Below are 19,678 nucleotides of genomic sequence, written 5' to 3'. Positions count from 1 at the left end.
TATATAGGTGAGACCAAGTTAGGTAGAGTGAGCCATATATAGAGCTCCAACACCCCCACTCAAACAAGGGTCTCTAGCTATGGATGAAAAAACCCTTGGGGAGTACAAGGGAAAAACCCAAGCCCCTATACAAATGTGAAAATATGAACCAGAAGTAATGATGTGAAAGTGCATTGTGCATCTATGTACAAATATACAAAAGGACCAAGAGGTCATAGTGAGCAATTGTGGAATGTGCAAAGTGCATGGTGTCTAGAAGATTACAACGATATATGTACAAAGCTACCATAAGAGTAAAGAGCCTAATCTAGAAAGAGTGAGCCCGAGGCAACTCCAAGCTCTGAGCGCAAGAGAATGAAGCGTGACTCATTGAGACCTTTGGTAAGAATATCTGCAATCATTTGGTCACTTGGACAATATTCAATCATGATAGTGCCTTTGCGTACTTCGTATCAAACATAATGGTAATGCACAGCAATATGTTTTGACTTGTTATGTTGGACATAGTCTTTTGCAAGACTAATAGCACTTTGATTATCACACCGCAAGGGTGTACTAGAAAGAGGAGAATGGCCGATATCTGTCAACACTTGTCGAAGCCAAATGAGTTCACGAGCTGCAAGTGATGCCGCAACATATTCAGATTCGGTTGTAGAAACTGCAACACAACGTTGTTTCTTGCTGGTCCAAGAAATAAGACAACCATTAATGAAGAAACAATTGCCACTAGTAGATCGCATAGATAAATGTGAGCTGGCCCAATCTGCATCTGTGTAACCCAAAAGAGAAAGAGATGGAATGGAGTCGGATGTGAATTGTCGTTGATAAACCAAACCATAATCTATAGTGCCTTTCAAGTATTTCAACACGCGCTTTGCTGAAGACCAATGCTTAAGAGAAGGACATGCAAGGTGTTGCCCGAGATAGTTAGCAATAAACAAAATGTCAGGATGAGTGTTCAAACCAACAACTTGAAGACATCCAACTAAATTAGCATATGGTTGATTTGTAACAAGCTGGCCACCACCATCAGAAGTGTTTTTCATGGAACTCGCAAGACAAGGACTAGTTGCTGAATGTGCAGATTCCAAACCAAACTTCTTAATAGTATCTTCAATAAACTTTGACTGTCGAAGTAATAAAATACCTTTACTGCGATCCCTTTGAATCTGAATGCCAAGACACGAGTGAAGCTCTCCAAGATCCACCATATCAAATGCCGAAGATAACAACTGCTTACTTTGGTGTAGAAATCCCAAATCATTGGAAACAAGGATTGTATCATCCACATAAAGGGCAAGGATTACAAAACTACCATTTTGGTGTTTGGTAAATAAGTTGGGATCAGAAGAGCAAGAGAGAAAACCATGGGAGGTAAGAAAAAGATCAAACTTGATGTACCACGCCCGTGAAGCTTGTTTAAGACCATATAAAGCCCTATGAAGACGAGCAACAAGATCTTCCTTCCCTGCAATAACAAATCCTTCTGGCTGCTCCATGTAAATTTCTTCATTCAAATCTTCATTCAAGAAAGCTGTGCGCACGTCCATCTGATGAATTTCCAAGTCAAATTGAACAGCAAATGCCAATAAAACCTGAATACTAGTAATGCAAACAACTGGTGAAAAGGTTTCATGATAATCAACGCCAGCAACTTGAGAATAACCTTTGGCAACTAAACGTGCCTTGAATTTGTCAAAGGATCCATCTGCTTTAAATTTTATCTTATATACCCACTTACACTTAATGGCAGTACGGCCAGGAGGTAGCTCAGTGAGTATCCATGTACCTTTAGAGATAAGAGAATCATACTCTACTTCCATAGCCTCTTGCCATTGATCCTTTTGTGGAGAACATATAGCATCACTGTACATGGCTGGATCTTCAGAAGTAGAGAAAACATTAGCCTCAAAATCTTCATCATAAACATGACAAGAACCATGCTCAAAATCAATAGGCAGATCAATAAAAATGTCAACATCATCAATGACAGCATTCGGAATCAATGGTTGTGAAGAGGAAAGTTGCTCTTTAGATGGTTGTGAAGAGGAAATTTGCTCTATAGAAGAAGATTCATCATCACACAAGAATAGAAAAGCTTGAAGCAAAGATTTAGTATCATCAGAATCATCCATGGACCATGTACCGCCCATAAGCTGTTCATTGAAAATAGCATCACGATTCATAAGCACTTTCTTGGAGGACGGGTCATAGAATTTGTAGCCTTTGGAAGTGTCAGAATACCCAATAAAAATAACTTTAAGGCCAGGAGCATCAAGCTTTGCTCGTGTTTCTTTAGGAACATGAATGTAAGCAATACATCCAAAGGTTCGAAAATGAGATACAGAAGGAATTTCACCTCTCCATGCTGTGATGGGTATCTTACCAGAAGGAGCAGTAGTAGGAAGATGATTCTGAACAAAGACTACTATCAAGAGAGCTTCACTCCAGAAGACACGAGATAACCCAGAATGAATCAGCATACATTGTATAGCATTGATAATAGTGCGATTCTTATGTTCAGCAACACCGTTCTGTTGAGGTGAATATGGAATTGTATGTTCATGATGAATACCATGGTCCGTACAATAACTCTCAAACTCACGAGACACATATTCTCCACCATTATCGCTACGAAGTTTCTTGAGGCGAGGTCCAGTTTGAAGTTCGGCAGCCTTGTGAAATTGCTTAAAAACAGATAACGCCTCAGATTTTTGTTGAAGCAAGAAAACAACTGTATACCGTGAGTAATCATCAATAAACGTAATGAAATAACGATGTTGTGTTCTCGATGGAGGCAAAGGTCCACAAATGTCGGTATGAACAAGATCCAACAAATCATGAGAATGAACTGAATTCGAGAGAGGAAAGGGTTTACGATTTTGTTTGCCAAGAGCACAAAACTCACAGATTCCCATATGAGGATGAGCTTTAAGATCCATTCCGCGTACAAGACCTTGACGATGAAGATTAAGAAGCTTTGAGAAATCAGCATGAACAAAGCGATGATGCCATATCTTGCAATCATGATCCCCTGGAGCAGTGACAACATTTGCTACAGCATCATTAAGAGAGAGCTCAAACAAATTGCCATTACAAGAAGCAGTTGCAATAATCTGTCCATCTTTCTCAATGCGGCATTTGGTGTGGTCGAATCCAACAAACAAACCAAGATCAACAAGTCTTGTAACTGAAAGAAGATTACGTTGAAGTTCTGGGACATGTAAAACCCCTCGTAAAACTCGAGTTGAAGAAGATAAGGTGCCAAGATATAAATCTCCAATGCCCTTGACTTGGCAAGTTGTATCATCAGCAAGATAAACAACACGCTTAACAGGTAAAGAATGATAGTTATGTAGCCACTTAGATTCATATGTCATATTTCCTGTAGCACCAGAATCAATAATGAAAAGTGAACCATCACGTACATGAAGTATTATGTCTGGGGGAACTGAACATAAAACACAACTTGTTTCAGGCATAACATTATCATGATGCTCGGCTGCATATGCTCGATTTCAATCTACATCAAATCGACGCTTAAAGCACATGGAAGAGGGATGATCAAATTTTCCACAATAATCACAAGAAGAAGAATCTCTAGATAAACGTGGTTGTTTTGTGGTAATGTTGTGTTCTTCATCATATTGACGTGCCCAACAGTCATCTTCAGTATGACCATTCCTATTGCAGTAAGAACAATGCTTGTTAGGAAATTTGAGACGAGAGAAACTACCACCACGACGACCACCTCTACGGTTGCCTCGTTGAAAAGAACGCCTTCGCACATTAAAGGCCCGTTCCAACTGTTGTGACTCAGGATCCTCTTGTTGTGAAAACATAACTGCATCATGACCAACACTACGTCGTTGTTGACGTTGAGAATACTCAATCAAAGATATGCAAGTTTGGTCAAAATCAAGACCGTCCTTGTTAGAAAGAATGGTAACAATGTTGTCATAAGACGGATCCTTTATTGTATCAAGAAGAATTGTAATAAGTTGCTTTCGTGGAACAGGATCACCCGCAGCAGCAAGTTGATTAATAATAGATTTGAAAGAATCAATAGTCCCTTCATAGCAGTACCAACTTCATACTGTAACTTTGAAAGTAAACCTCTCAAATAAAGTGTTTCTGTAACAGACTTTTTCTGAAAATTTGCTATAAGATACTCCCATACGTCATGGGAAGTAGGAAAGTCATACACATCAAGCATGAGAGAATCACTAAGAGCAGAAAGAATATACCGACGAGCTGCTTTATCACGCCTCTGCCAATCCATATAAGCAAGACGCCATGCATCAAAAACAGGGCCTTCCGTGATAAGAACGTTGTCAGAATTCGGAATAATAGGCTGAGACGGACATAGAGAATTGCCAATAACAACATCTGAGAGCTCATCGCCTTCAAGAATTAACAGCATCTTTGCTTTCCAACCGGAAACCCTTGGCCTTGAAAAGAAGGAATAGAACGTTGGCCAGAAGGAAAACCATTGACGAGAACAGTCATAGCCATATCTATCTGTGAGAAGACGTATAAGATAAAATCACAAAATCTGCACACCATAGACAAGGACGACTGCAAGAGATAAGAGACGTCAATAAGAAAAGAGTCCTCAAAATAGCGAGACGTGGGATGCAAGATTCATTGGTAGACGCTGGATGAAAAAGCTAGATTGGTCGCTTTGCTAAAGACGAGACAAGAGACACATCATGTACGCTCCCAAAGACTGATTCATATTGAGGACAAGATACATATATAGGTGAGACCAAGTTAGGTAGAGTGAGCCATATATAGAGCTCCAACACATACCTCAGTATGCGTCTCAATGCATCCAAATGCAGCTTCCGAGGAACCTACATAAATTGACTCACCAACCCAACAGCATAGATCAAATCTGGCCTGGTGATCATCATGTAGATCAAGCTTCCTACTATGCGCCTATACATAGTAGGATCCTCCAAAATCTCTCTTAAATCTGCACTCAACTTGCCATTCTGATCCAATGGCACTGAGATAGGCTTCTAGCCTATCATACCATACTTGGACAACATGTCCAACCCATACTGTCTCTGCAGTAATCCAATACCATGTGGTGATCTAATCACCTTAATGCCCAAGAAATATCTGAGCTCCCCCAGATCCTTCATCTCAAACTTCTGTCTAAGCAAGATCTTTACATCAAAGATCTCTGCATCATGGTCCCCCCCGTAATGATCAGGTCCGCCTTTTTCCATGCATATTTCGATGCATATATCGATGATGCGAGCAGGCGTGGAAACTAAGCTTCGAGAAACAATGATTCTCTTGTAGTGAATCGCCACGTACACTACAATAGTAAATGCTAATAAACATAGATCTTCACAAAGTCAAGTTTTTTTCTAATTTATAAAATTTAAATTCATTAAGAGATTCCTCCAAGGTGAGATCCCTTGAAGGTTGTGTCATGCTCATTAGTGGCCACATCATAAAATAACGTAAAATATGGGCACTATTTCTACTTAACTCATCATTCTTGGATCCCTGATGATTGACCATAAAAGACCTTGACAATTAATGACCCAATGTGACATGTACACCAAATAGTAATGCTTATAAACAAAAATCTTCACAAAATCAAGTTTTTATAATTTGTAAATAATTAAGAAAATTATGATGACGTTGTCGAAAATTCCAGACACGGAATCACCTGCCTCTATAGCTGTCCATCCAACAGCCTTGGAAAACACTAACACCAACGGAGGCACCACCAGCCACCGGCTCGAACACTTCTCTCACCGTTCACCACACCACCCACACTAGAAAGACAGCCAAAATAGGGGCACCAACAACCAACATGAAACACCCAGCAAACACATACACTTCCACCGTGTGCATAACGAGGTAATCAAGGGCTGGCACAAAGTGCGCTGTGAGAGTGTAAACCCATGGACTACAGCACCAAACACGTCAATCACGCCTTCTCCTGCAATCAAACACGTCAATCATGCCTTCTCCTACAATCAACACACATAGGATACCAACACACAACAACCATAACCAGATACATCACCAGTATCATTTTTCCCTAAAATTCCCAACCACAGCCTTTACTCACACAACCTTACAAACACTCTGGCTTGGATTTACTGCCAAGGGAATTCAACCACGGCCTCACAATCTCTGGAATTACAACCTTGCGTCTGACAACCAAGCCTCTTCAGACACAACCAGGTATCTGCAACCTAGAAAATGTAACCTCTCCACTCACTGCATCCAGCTCTGAGAACTGACAGAGCGAAACCACCAGTAGTGTCCGTGGCAAGAGTAAGGCACTCCCTAGCCAGTAACACGGCGAACACTCTTGCTCGCTTCTCTCCCTGGCGGCTCCCTCTCTCCTTACTTCAGCTACCACCACTGGCAGCCTCAAAACCAGAGACCCTTGATGTCCCTGTCCACCTATCTTCAGCAGCCACCCGCAACTATCCCATCTTCGTATGCAGTGGTTACCAGCCACGCTGTCTTGCACACCTTAACCACACCTCAAAACTTTGACCATCGGCACATGATCCATTGGCCACCCCACACTCCACTCTGAGGCGGCTACCTTCCCACGGTACCAGCCCCAAGGCGACTTCCCCAGCCCGTCTCTCCAACCAGAGGCGGCAGTCCTTTGCTTCAGCTGCCAACCGCAGCCACCCACTTCACTTCACTCCTGCGCATCAAAAAGCCCCTATGGCAAACGCTCTCTTTGCTTCAGTATTCTCAATGGCGGCTCCCCTCTGTCTTCGCCAGCCACCACTGCAGCAGCACCTTCCATCACGTCCAGTAGCCCGCTTTAGAGGCTGCTCCCTCTCCCTGTTAGCTCTACGCCCAGTGCGCCTGCGCTCTAGAGGCTGCTCCCTCTCCCTGTTAGCTCTACGCCCAGTGCGCCTGCGCTCTCCTGCGCTACCCTTCAGGCAGTCACACACCAGAGGCGGCTTCCCCAGCTGTCACCTGTCCCTCTGTGCTCCCTTCTCTTTGTTAGCTCTCCACGCTCCTAGAGAAGCCTCTCTCTTATCTCCCTGTTGGCAACTCCCCTGTTCCTTTTTCCTCTTCGCCAACATTCTAGGGACTCTGACTCCCTCTGTTGTGCTGGCAAAAGTGCTGGCAGTTGAACAAGCGGCCAAGTGGACTTCAACAAGCTAGCCATGTCAATGTTTATTTTATTCTTTTTTTAAAGCTTGGAGGATGGCCACAATGCTAAGAGGGCTCCTTTGTATTACCTTGTGCTTCAGGTTTACGTGCGGCGTCCATAACTTTCCAAAACCAATGCAAGAGCTGCCCACACGTTCTCAATCAGCTGCATCATAATTTACCAAAACACGACCATTGCAGTCGGTGCCATGCACTGCCTATCATCATCACATGCTTGCTAAAAATGGAGCGCCATCTCTGCATCTAGAATCAGCCCAGATTGACCAACCATCATCACATTCGGGGTTCCCATAATACTTTCACATGAAGGCATCACCAAGAGCTCGTAAAAAAAACATAAAACCACCCACTCTGTACATTTGCCAGGGCATTCATGCCAGGGCATTCAGGGCAAAGTTTTTTCACCTACCATGCATCCCATATGTACACAAGCCCAAAACACTTCTCAGATTTTTGCCTAACATACTTTGCCCAACCCCTAGCCTGCTGAATCATTTATGATCAGCAGCAAAAAGCATTCGACCACGTTTCCCTCCGTCAATCCTTTGAGCATCATACAATGTAACCAAAACATCTCTATTCCATGTGTTCAAAGAAACACTGTCATCTTCCAAAGATGTAACTTGCCTTCCCGCATCCCACAACGTAACATAAGAACTTTTGGAAACAAAGCTCTTGACATACATACCATCCTGCCTCATCTCAATTCCATAATCACACTGATGTGGTCAACACTAATATTGGCGAACCAGTGAAGCAACTCCTGCTGGGGGGGTAATAACTGATGAAAGCTTCATCAAAAAAGATCTGCTGTGCTATAGCACTTTCTTGTCCATCAATATAAGAAACATCACTATCAAAGCCAACCATTACAGGCAAAACAAACTCCCCTTCAACAGGCACCATTGCCAAAGCATCCACTTCAGTTCCTGTATGCTCACCTTTATCGAGGCCAATAAGAAATTCATTTATCACTGCATCCATAATCTCATCCATAGCATCAACATCATTCATAGTCTTCTGGTGTTGCTCCTCCTTCATAGCATCAATTCTGCTCGTGGCTTTCTTAACATTAATGCACATGTGATCATCCAACTCCAACTTGGGTTCATCATCCTGCAGACTTTCTATATCCCACTCATCCCACAAAGGTACATCATCCAAAGACTCAAAAGCATACTCTTTCACATCACATGCATACCTTTGCTCATGATTCACTTGTACTTCCTCACATTCTTCCTGTATGGCCTCTTCTTGTTGGAAAACCTCATTACCAAGCACTTCCTCATCAATTATCAGGGCATCCATGTCTGCATCCTCCTCACTGGATGAAGTGTCTTCTGTTCCCTCACTAGTAGTGATGCTACTGGTTGTATCATCAACACTCGAATCAGCTTCACTTTCCTCTTCATCATCAACAGGCTTCTAATTATCCATATTAAACTGCTTTTTATCCCCTCTCCTATCATACAAAGTAATGACCCCTTTTCTCCAATCTTGAACAGCTTTCACCGCTCTTAGCCATGGTCTTCCCAAAATGATGGGGAATGCACCCATTCCTGCCGGCATAACATGACAGTCTACAAGCACCCTTACATTAAAAGCCTGCAATTCTAACTTCTTGATCACACCTAAGCATTTGACCTTCTGGTGATTGGCCAACCGAATACGGAAACCAGACGCTTCAGTAATATTAAGACCATGCCTCTCCATAGCTGCTAGTGTGATTACACAAATTTGTGCACCACCATCTATATATGCTTCTCCCAAATTCTTCCCTTTGTACCATACATCCACCACAGGACATATATCAGGCAACTCCTCAACAGATAAAACAGTCACTATCCCTCTGGTGGCAGGCTCCTTCTCTCTCGGGTTCACAAGTCCTGTCCACTGATGTTTCAATTTGGGAGCTAACTCTATCAATTGCCCAAAAGTAATATTAGCTTTCGTTCCAACCATGTCCTCCTGCAAATTGTAGCTATCCTGCCCAACCCCTAGTGGAAAATCAGTCACTTGAAACTACGAGACTTTTGCTTCCGCTTGACCTTTACATCCCCTCCTTCTTTCACTTTACCTTTCTTCTTGCTAGGCCCTGCAGCATCCTTGCCTTCCCTTTCCTGTGGCGTCCGTTTCCCCAAAGGCATCACATCAGCTTCTATCTCCTTTGTCTTCTCAAGGGTGACCACATCTATCACTTTAGTTTTACCTTTCTCCTCATTTGTCAACCCACTGGTCCTTGCTTCACCTTTAATTTCAATTCCATAATCATTTGCCCTATTAGGAATCTGAGAGGATAAGGGATACATATCACCCCCCAGTCGTCGCTGAGGCTTATCACAGTCAGGACTTATATGCCCCAATTCACCACAATTCCAACATGTAGGAATAAACCATCTACCCCTGCCAAAACCACGACCACTTCCATAGCTTGTGTGACCTTCAACTCCTTCTTGATTATAACCCCTGCCTCGGCCACGTCCACCACCTGTGTTCCCCATCATTTTTAAACTCAGATTCTTCATACAATCCACCATTTGCCTCATGTCCTGTTGAAGCCCTTCATCAGAAGCTGTAACAGCTGTGGGTGCCACCTTTATCCCCTGTGGTGTGACATTATTCACCTGAGCTTCTGTCGGTTGCACTCTTTCTAGCACGGTTCTCATCGGTACCACTTCTACCCTTCTAATTTCAGGCCTCACTGCCATTGGAACCATCTCCAGATGGTTCATCCGTTGCAATTTCCAATCCTTTGATTTGGCAATCTCCACCACATCCTCATAAGATTTGGGCTTCTTTAATTCAACCTTCCAGCGAATGCCTCCTTTCAATCCTGCAACAAAACGATCCTTCTTCATCATGTCCGGAGGTACTTGATCCTCCCCCAAAGCCCTGCACAAAGTCTCCCATAGCAAAGAGAATTTCTTCACATAATCATCAATTAGCTCCAATTCGCCCTATGTCAACCCCTGCACTTCATGCCAAACTGTGTCTGGATCCTTAACCTTCTTGAACCTGTTCAAAAGTGCAGTCTTCAATCCATCCTCAGTCATTAAAATGCGTGGCTCAGCATCCCTTAACGACTCTTCAAAAGTTTTGAACCATGCCCTCGCATCTCCCTTCAAACATATATTCAGCAACCACAATACCTGTGCCGGCTCATTGATGTGGTTGCTTATGCATGCAACCTCCATTCTTTCAAGAAAATCTGCTACATCTTCATTAGGACCACCAAAAAACTCTGGATACGACATCATTTTGATCCTCAAGCTTCACCTTTAAATCCAAAAAAAAACACCTGAAACACCTTCCTTCTTCAATCTCTTACTCTGGGGCATACACCCTCGTAGGCAAGAGAAATATACCTGAGCTCTCCTCAGTGAGGGCACCAGAAAGCTGTCGGAAATTCCGGACACAGAATTTTTAGTGGTTTCACCTTGCGAGGTGGAGTGATTGGTTTTTAGGCAAGGGAGTGGCACATAGACCCATCACCTGCCAAGGTGGCCAGGGTGACTATGGAAATGGTAGTGCCGCATCTATAGTGGGACTTGGGAGAGTGCATTTGGCATGACCCCGCTAATCACAGGAGGAGTCTCTGGATGCCCCCTTCTTTGTATATACATCCCTAGGGGATTCACTCACAATAAAGGGGGATGTCACCTACATGCATGAACCTCAACAAAACCCCCTATATATGATGCTCATAAGATGATAACACCCCCCTATTTAAGCTTATAAGGATACCTTTAAAAATGACTGTCACTCCCCTTCCTTATATCTATGTTTTTTCTCTAACATTTACACCTCCCTCTCCTTAAGATTAAAGTATTTTACTTTGAACCTTATTGAGCGAACATAAGTACTTCATGCATTCTACCAAGAAATAAATGTTAAAGTACTAGGAAATCTTCCCTGCTGTAAATCACCACAACCTACTTAAATCATTATTGAATTATGTTTTGATCATTTGTTGATATCAAAAGTACTTATGACATATCCTTAATGTTGTTATGCCCCTCCGCATTCCCCCTCAGCCCCCCTTCCCCTAACTTAAAATTAACGTTTAGTATTCACCTAAATACATGGCAATATCCCTACCCTATAAGCTTATGCCTCATTTAAAAAAACCCCCCCTCTTGTACACTCACATTATATCATAAGTTTTCTAAGAGTGAATCTCCAAGGTGTACAACACAACTAGGCCCCAGGATCCAGATTCCAGAGATTGATGGCACCCCGGCGCAGCAAGCAGCACATTAGTAGTCACATAGGGCCTCTCATAGTGTTTTCTCTCAGATTTTTAGAAGAGGCTATGGGATAGTTTTCAGCCTCAAAAGCTCACCCTATTTCTCTGGCTGATGGCACACAAGAGCCTTGGTGGTTGGCACTTGGCTGGCCATTGGAGGTTGACCAACAGCTTGCGGCCACCCTCAGGAGTCTTAGCGTCATTGTCTTTGGGATTGCCCAAAGGCTCAATAGAATTGACGGGCAGATTCTTTGCATTTTCACTATGCATAGGGCCTCGACTCAGATCATTACATGAGGCAAAGTTAAAGAAAATCTTTAATATTTCATGGTTTTCTTTTGGAACTTCAAAAGTAACAAGATACCATATCTCATTGAAATTATATAAATTCTCTTTTTTGTGATGTCCGAACTCAGGACTCTATTCATTAGGGTCAAGCTTACCCTCTCTAACTTCTATCCTTTTATGAGCTCACATTCGTCAAGTTTTAATACAAACTTTAGTGTACCATCACATTCTTGAATTGTCATGTACCTTGTTTCATGGCCTGTATAAGATGGATGTATTTGAGAAGTTGCAGCATGATGCTTGCTCTATGACTCGTGCTATGAGTGATGTAGAATTATGGTATGCACAATTTGGCCATCTGAATTATGGCATTTTATTACGCCTTCAAAGGCATGATATGGTATCTAAGTTGTCAACACTTGAGACCCCTGCTAGACATGTATGTGAGGGGTGTATTCTTGGTAAAATCCATTGGGCATCATTTCCAAAGGATGGATTTGTGAGAGCTATTAAGAAATTACTGCTTATACATAGTGATGTATGTGGTCCTATGAGGACACCATCTATTGGGGGATATCTCTACTTCATCACTTTTATTAATGATTACTCCAGATATAGCTGGGTGTATCCATTAAACAAAAGTCATAGGTTTTTTTATGTGCTTTAGGCACTTTGTACCCATGGCTGAAAATGCATGTGAATGTAAAGTTGGCACCCTTCATTTAGATCAAGGGGGGGAGTATATCCAAGGAATTTCATGCATATATAGTGGTTGAAAAAGGCATAAGGCATCAATGTACAGTGCCATACACACCTTAGCAAAATGGTGTGGCTGAGAGGAAGAACAAGTCTCTCATGGATATTGCACGATGTATAGTGAAAGCCCAAGATTTACCTCATGGTTTTTGGTTAGAGGCAACTATGTGCGCAAACTATGTGTTGAACAAATGCCCTACCAAGGCCTTGCAGTCTAAAACTCCTTATGAAGCTTGGCATGGTAGGAAGCCTTATGTGGCTCATTTGCGTGTTTTTGGTTGCCTTGTTTATGCTCTTATGCCTGAACATCAACGCTGTAAGCTTGATGATAAGACAGTTAAATGCATACTTGTGGGATATAATTCAGAAAGTAAGGGATATAGACTCTACCATCCAGCCTCAAAGCGGATTTGGTAAGTATAGAGACATTGTTTTTGTCGAAAACTCAGTTCAGCCCATGCTTTCATGCAAAAAATAGCAAAATGTATGCTCACAGGACATGTTTGATTCTCTCCTGCCTTTGTTTGGAGGACAGCCATATGTAGAGCAATTGAATGCTCAACCAAGTGCGAAAATTCAATCTTTACAAGTGCAAAATTAGCCTTTTGATGAGGCAATTATTGAGGATGTAGTGGATGAGGAGAGAGCCACCATAGAAGAATCTAGGCATATGCCAAAATGTCTTATGCAAACATTGAGGGATAGCAAGTTGGCAGCTCCTTTACGTAGTAGTAGCAGAGTCTCGTACACGTTCTCGATTATTCTCATGTGGATCATGTTCTCATTTCTACTTTATGTAATGAGGAGGAACCTGTTTCCTTTGAGGAAGCACATGATGATGATAATTGGATGCATGCTATGCATAGGATGAGTATAACTCTATACTCAAGAATGACACTTGGTATTTGACATATCTACCTCATGGCAAGAAGGCCATTGGTACTAAGTGGGTTTACAAGTTAAAACGTAAAGTAGATGGTAGCATTGATCGCTACAAGGCTAGACTTGTTGCAAAGGAGTATGCTCAGCAAAAGGGCATATTGATTGATGAGACCTTTGCACTCACATCTCGTATGACTACCATTAGGTGTCTCATTGCTTTGGTAGCACATCATGGATGGAATGTACATCAGCAGTTGGTCATTAAGATTGCATTCTTGAATTGTGATTTACATAAGGAGGTGTATGTATCGCAGCCTCTTGCTTTTGCTGTGAAAGGAGAAGAGTCTAAAGTATGCATGTTGAAAAAGGCTCTTTATGGCTTTAAGCAGGCTCCTAGAGCATGGTATGCGAAGATTCATGCATACTTGGTTGAAAATGATTTTTGCAATAGTCCAACAGAGAGTACCCTCTATGTGAAGAGGAGTAAGGACAATTTTTTTGTCATCGTTCTATACGTTGATGACATGCTGCTCATGGGACCCGATACAGATCAAATTTCAACCTTTAAGGCTAATTTGCAGTCATCATTTGAGATATCAAATTTGGGACCCTTGCATTACTATTTGGGGATTAGTTTATGCAGTGCAATGATGGCATTGTTATGTGCTGTAGTCTAAATATATACAGAAGCTATTGAAGAGGTTTAATCTTGAAGACTATAAACCTGGCTACAGCTATGGAGACACGTACTCGGCTTTAGTCTTTAAGTGCAAGAGACTCTTTTGATGCTAGTTTGTATCAGCGGGCTGTTGAATCCCTTCTTAATGTGTGTAACATGAGGCCAGATATATAGTATGCGGTCTCACAATTGAGCAGATTTATGCATAGCCTAGGTACGAAGCATTGGCAAGCTATTAAGTAGGTTTTTCACTATTTACAGGACAAACACCATATTAGATAATTTGGGAAAAATCCCATTCCCATTTGAAAAATGGGAGCATGGTGAACTTGTCCAAAAGTTTGTCAAAACCCCCTCATGTGACATATCATCGGAAAGATCTTGAAGAGTAGAATCTAAATCTATGATCTCCGACAAATTTGGAGTTAGTATGTTTAAGATATGTCCAAAACTATATGGAGTAATTGATTCCCAAAATGTGAGATTTTTCCCAAATTACCTAATATTGACTTGACACTCAATATTTTGGATTATTTTATCCAAAGGGAGGTGAGGTGAGTCACAGCTGCATGCTTTTAGTGATTCAGATTGGGCTGGATGTTATAACACACAAGTGTCCACTAGTGAATTTTGATTTTTTCTTGGTGATTCATGTATATCAATCATGGCTCAGCCTCAGCAAGAAGCAGCCTACGGTGGCCACTTCCAGCTATGAAGCTGAGTATAAGGCAACTTTTATAGTTACAGTTAACTGTGTGACTCAGATGTCTTATGGGATTGATTTAGGTGTTGGACAGTCTTCTAACACTACGATTTTCACTAACACCAGAGCACATTAGCAATTGCGAGGAACCCAATGTTTCATGCTTGCACTAAGGACATTGAGGTGCATTACCACTATGTCAGGAAAAGACTCTCTACATCAGAGATTAGCTTGGTCTATGTGCCTACATATGACAACATGGCAGATTTATTCACGAAAGGCTCTTCCTCGTGAAAAGTTTGAAGCTTTTCGTAAAGCTTTGAGTTACTACCTTTTCAGGATTGATCGACCATACCCTGTACATGTTCACATCATCATTCTAAGGAGGATTTGTAGCATTATATGGTAGTGATATGTGTGAACACACTTAGGATCGTCGGGGGCACTTTTTCCCTCACTAGGAGGTTTTTTTCCCTGTGCGTATGTACACCCTCTTATCTACTCATTTTGGGATGTGTACTTATCTTTTGTAAACTGGCAACACACATTTGTTCATACTAATCTTGTGAGTTTGTGTGCTCTCAAGCTTCTCTATCTTGTGTGTGTGCATTGTTGCAACCCTAACCCTTATTCCAACAATTGCTTCAAGAAGCCATGTTTTATGAAAAGAGTCGACTTAAGAAGAAGTAGAAAAAGAATCAGTTGCATCTCCGATTAGGTGGCCTACACATAACATGGCAGATTTATTCACGAAAGGCTCTTCCTCGTCATCGTCGTGAAAAGTTAGAAGCTTTTCATAAAGCTTTGAGCTTACTGTCTTTTCAGGATTGATCGGCCATACCGTGTACATGTTCACATCATCACTCTAAGGAGGATTTGTAGCATTATATGGTAGTGATATGTGTGAACACACTTAGGACCGTTGGGACACTTTTTTCCTCACTAGGAGGTTTTTTTCCTTGTGCGTATGTACACTCTCTTATTTACTCATTTTGGAGTGTGTACTTATCTTTTGTAAACTGGTGGCACACATTTGTTCATTCTAATCTTGTGAGTTTGTGTGCTCTCAAGCTTCTCTATCTTATGTGTGTGCATTGTTGCAACCCTAACTCTAATTCCAACAATTGCTTCAAGAAGCCATGTTTTAGAAAAAGGGTTGACTTAAAAAGAAGTAGAAAAAGAATTGGTTGCATCCCCGATAGGTGGCACCAAAAATGATATGGCTTGCACAACCCCTCGCAAGAATTCTCAAACGATAAGCTAGCTAGCTTCCTCTCCTCTAAAATCCTCTCGTGGGTGTGACTTTAAGGAGCTCTATGTACACCCACAAGGACTCTCACACCTCTCACTCTTTCTCACTCTCACATAATACACAAGACACACATGCACCAAGAATCATATATACTACTCTGAACTCTCTCTCTCTCTCTCTCTCACATAAGAGTAGTGCACAAGAAAGTAAGAGGACATTAGGAATTTTTGGGACCCAAAGAGGGCCTCTTGGATTAACTTTTGATTAGGAATGAACCAATAGGAAGAGGGCTGGGTGCACATTTTTGACTTCTTTGACCCTAGGGGGCCTAGGCTTTGGTTTGCTAATGGGGCCTAATTACTACTCTTGTCACCCTACCTCTTGGGCCCAAACTTAGAGGTTCTCCCACCTAGAATCGCGCAGATGAAAAACCCTAAAAATTAAAAAAAATTAATTTTTTTCCAAAAGTGTGTTTTCCCTCTCAAACTTCTCCCCAACATACTCTAGGTTTGGAAAGCTCATTTTGAACCTCTTTCTTCCTCTTCTAAGCTCTCCATTGCTGCAAAAACTCCATACCTCTTAAGCTCTCCCTCCTTGTCAAGCTCCCTAAGTCTCAAGCTCCCTCTCCCTCTTTCTTCCTTTTCTAAGCTCTCCATTGGTGCAGAAACTCCATCCTTCTCAAGCTCCCTCCCTCTCAATCTCCCTCTCTCTCTCTCTCTCAAGCTCCCTCCCTCTCCATTGTTGCTGTAGAAACTCTATCTCTCTTTAGTCTACTCTAGGTTCAGGAAACCTATTCTCAAACTATAACCCTCTTTTAAGCTTTCCTTTGCTGCACTGAAAACCCTGAACTTTCTCTCCTCTCCACTCTTCTGTTGTAAAACAAGCTTTCCATTTTTGCACTGAAAACCCTGAACTTTCTCTCCTCTCCACTCTTCTATTGTAAAACAAACTTTTCTTTTCCCTTCTCTTTTCTTACCACCATGGCCTCTTCCAGTAATGTGAGAAGACCTAGGGAGAAGGTGGAAGAGCTTGTGCTACATAACACAAGAGATGAGAATGGATTTTGGGCTCCAACAAGATTCAGGGGTCTACATGCAGCCAAGCTCTAAGGGACCACATCGAGTGCATCAACTGGGGAATATGCTACATCATTGGAAGGGGCGGCTACAAGGCTTCAAGCATACTAAGAAGGAAGGATTGGTTGCCATTAGAGTGCAACATGTGTATACCCTTGGAGACCTGTACATTCAAGGTCAATGACCAAGGTTTCCTTCAAATTGTCAGTGTAACGTAAACACAGCTTTAACAACATGCTAATATTATTGGATTTTTTGTTTTAAATTTTCTTATGATTCTCCTTTTTCTTATGTCTCTCTGCAGATATTTTTCCCTCTAATCATGGTGAGAAACAACCCTCCAAAGCCTCACTGGAGTTTTCTATGCTATGCATGCATCCATTGGAGAGGCAATGTTTGTATCTCAAAGCCCAAGTGATCTTGTACAGAACAATATCTTTTTCTTTTCTCACTCATATTTTGTAGATAAAAAACCAGGTTTATTTGGCAAGCTAGAAGAGATCCCCAACCCCCCTCTTAACAATCCCGAATGGCCCAAACCTGATGCTTGGACCATCTTATGCTTAAAGTTTAAGATGGTAAGTGATATCAAGACATCACTCAAGTTTTCAAAGGCATCTAGGTCAGTAGGGCTAAATTGGTTTTGTCCTTTACATGTTTTTGTGCACATGTTCAATTCCATGCCATTGCACCAAACAAAAACTATGTATATTTGTAAGAAGGTATGGTCTGACCTTATTCAAGGATTACTAGGAGAGGGTTGGGAGGTTAATGAGGGGTCACATCAAGGTGATGTGTACAAGTGCAATGTAGTAGATTCTACAGTGTCTTTCAGGTTCTTGAAGGCACGCTCTATTTTGTACATGCGTCTGCACTACCAAAGATGGATGCAAAAGTACGGGACATGGATCCCACTTCAAGCCTCAGAAGAAGAAATTATGCCTATTGAGGTAGCTGTGATGATGCAAAATGGATGGATTGAGCGAGTGGCAACAAACAAGCATTGGATCCTAACAGACCTGTGTCAACACTTTAGCATCATGGGCTTTGACAATGTGGAAGAGTCAAGTTTCAAGTTGATGAGAAGAAAGGTATATCTAATTCCACTGCATGTCTAGAGTTAACCCTTACACTTTCTGGTTATCGTGCCACTTTTTATATTTTTACAGATTGGGAAGCGTAAGGAGGGGACAACCATGGTCTCAGAATCATGGCAAATGGTGGGGGACCTTGAATTTTCAGCAGCAAGGTGCATAGCCCTACCAACACCTAGTAGGCATGTGGAAGAGCTTGAAGATGAACTGAGTATATGGGAAAATAGCCTCTGTTTTGATGCACGAGAGGGGCAAGAGTTTCAGGTTCGAGGTGAAGGCAATGACAAGCTTTCAAGTCAACAAGGAGATGGAGATCAACATGAAGTAAATGTCACAAGAGGGGCAAAAAATGAAGACATTATAACAATTTTAGATTAGATGACATGCTTGTAATTTTGTAGCAGGCTCTTTTTTAACCAATCTTTATTTAATTGAAATCTTAATATTTTTACAAGCTATAATTTTTTTATCTAGTGATCTATTGTGAAAAGGCCAAATTTTAAATTTTAACTATAAATAGCCAAAGGTAACTTCTTTCTCATTTTTACGCGATAGAAACCAAGCACGAGCTCACACTATCTCTTTGCATTCACATGGCTACCCACTTTGACAACTTCTGTGATTCCTCTCCACCACCCCGTGGGTGGGCAAGAGCGAGCTCTTTGTCATGTTCTCTCGTGAAGTCAACTTTGAAAAGTCGCTCGCCCTTGTGTCCGTCCCAACATTATGAGACGCAGATTGCATACATAGAGAAATACTTGGCTCCCCACTCCATCTCCTTTCCCCATTACCCCAATGATCGATGGGTGCCTGTTGAGCTGCTTACTGTACCTTCAATAAGCAAGAGGTGAAGAGGTTTTGGGGAAGGGCAATATAGGAACTAGGTTCCTCTCGTGGCTCGCTATTTTTGCGTTCCTCATCAGCCGATGAGGATTCGGATGAGGAGGTAGAGATGCCTACATTGCAGTTGGCATGGTATTTGAGGGATGACAAGGAAGTGAAGGCAGTAGGAACAAGTGCTGGTGTAGAAGAGCAGCTTGCATCAGAGCACTTTCCAGAGGGTGCACAGTCTGTAGCTGAACAGCCCCCTGTAGTAGACGATGCAGGGCCATATTCCCCACACGAGGAGAGCAAGGTGCTACCAGAGCTTGAGATCAATCTCTTGAGCACCATTGTGGTGGAAGGTGAAGAATACTTATTTCTCATGACCTTGAAAAGACAAATGGCTTGAGAATGGATGAATGCCTGGGCATTATATGCACGCGATGTGAGGTGGACCTTGATACGTCCAACCTCGATCCTCACCTAGATAGTGCCATATAATGCTTGGGAATTATATGCACGTGATGTGAGGTGGACCGTGATATGTCCAACCTCGGTCCTCGCCTAGATAGTGCTATATTACCCCCCTTGGAGAATCTATCGCAGAGACAGATGCTTTGGTCAAGGAAACTGTGGTTGAGACCGCGGAGCAAGCCTTAGTTCTAGAGAAGGAATTCACAACCTTACAAGACAAGCTAGAGGCT

The sequence above is a fragment of the Cibotium barometz genome, chromosome 37 (genome assembly GCF_041138505.1).
Source record: "Cibotium barometz isolate CiBa-2024 chromosome 37, ASM4113850v1, whole genome shotgun sequence".
NCBI lineage: Eukaryota > Viridiplantae > Streptophyta > Polypodiopsida > Cyatheales > Cibotiaceae > Cibotium > Cibotium barometz.
Note: the sequence above shows the minus strand (reverse complement) of the source record.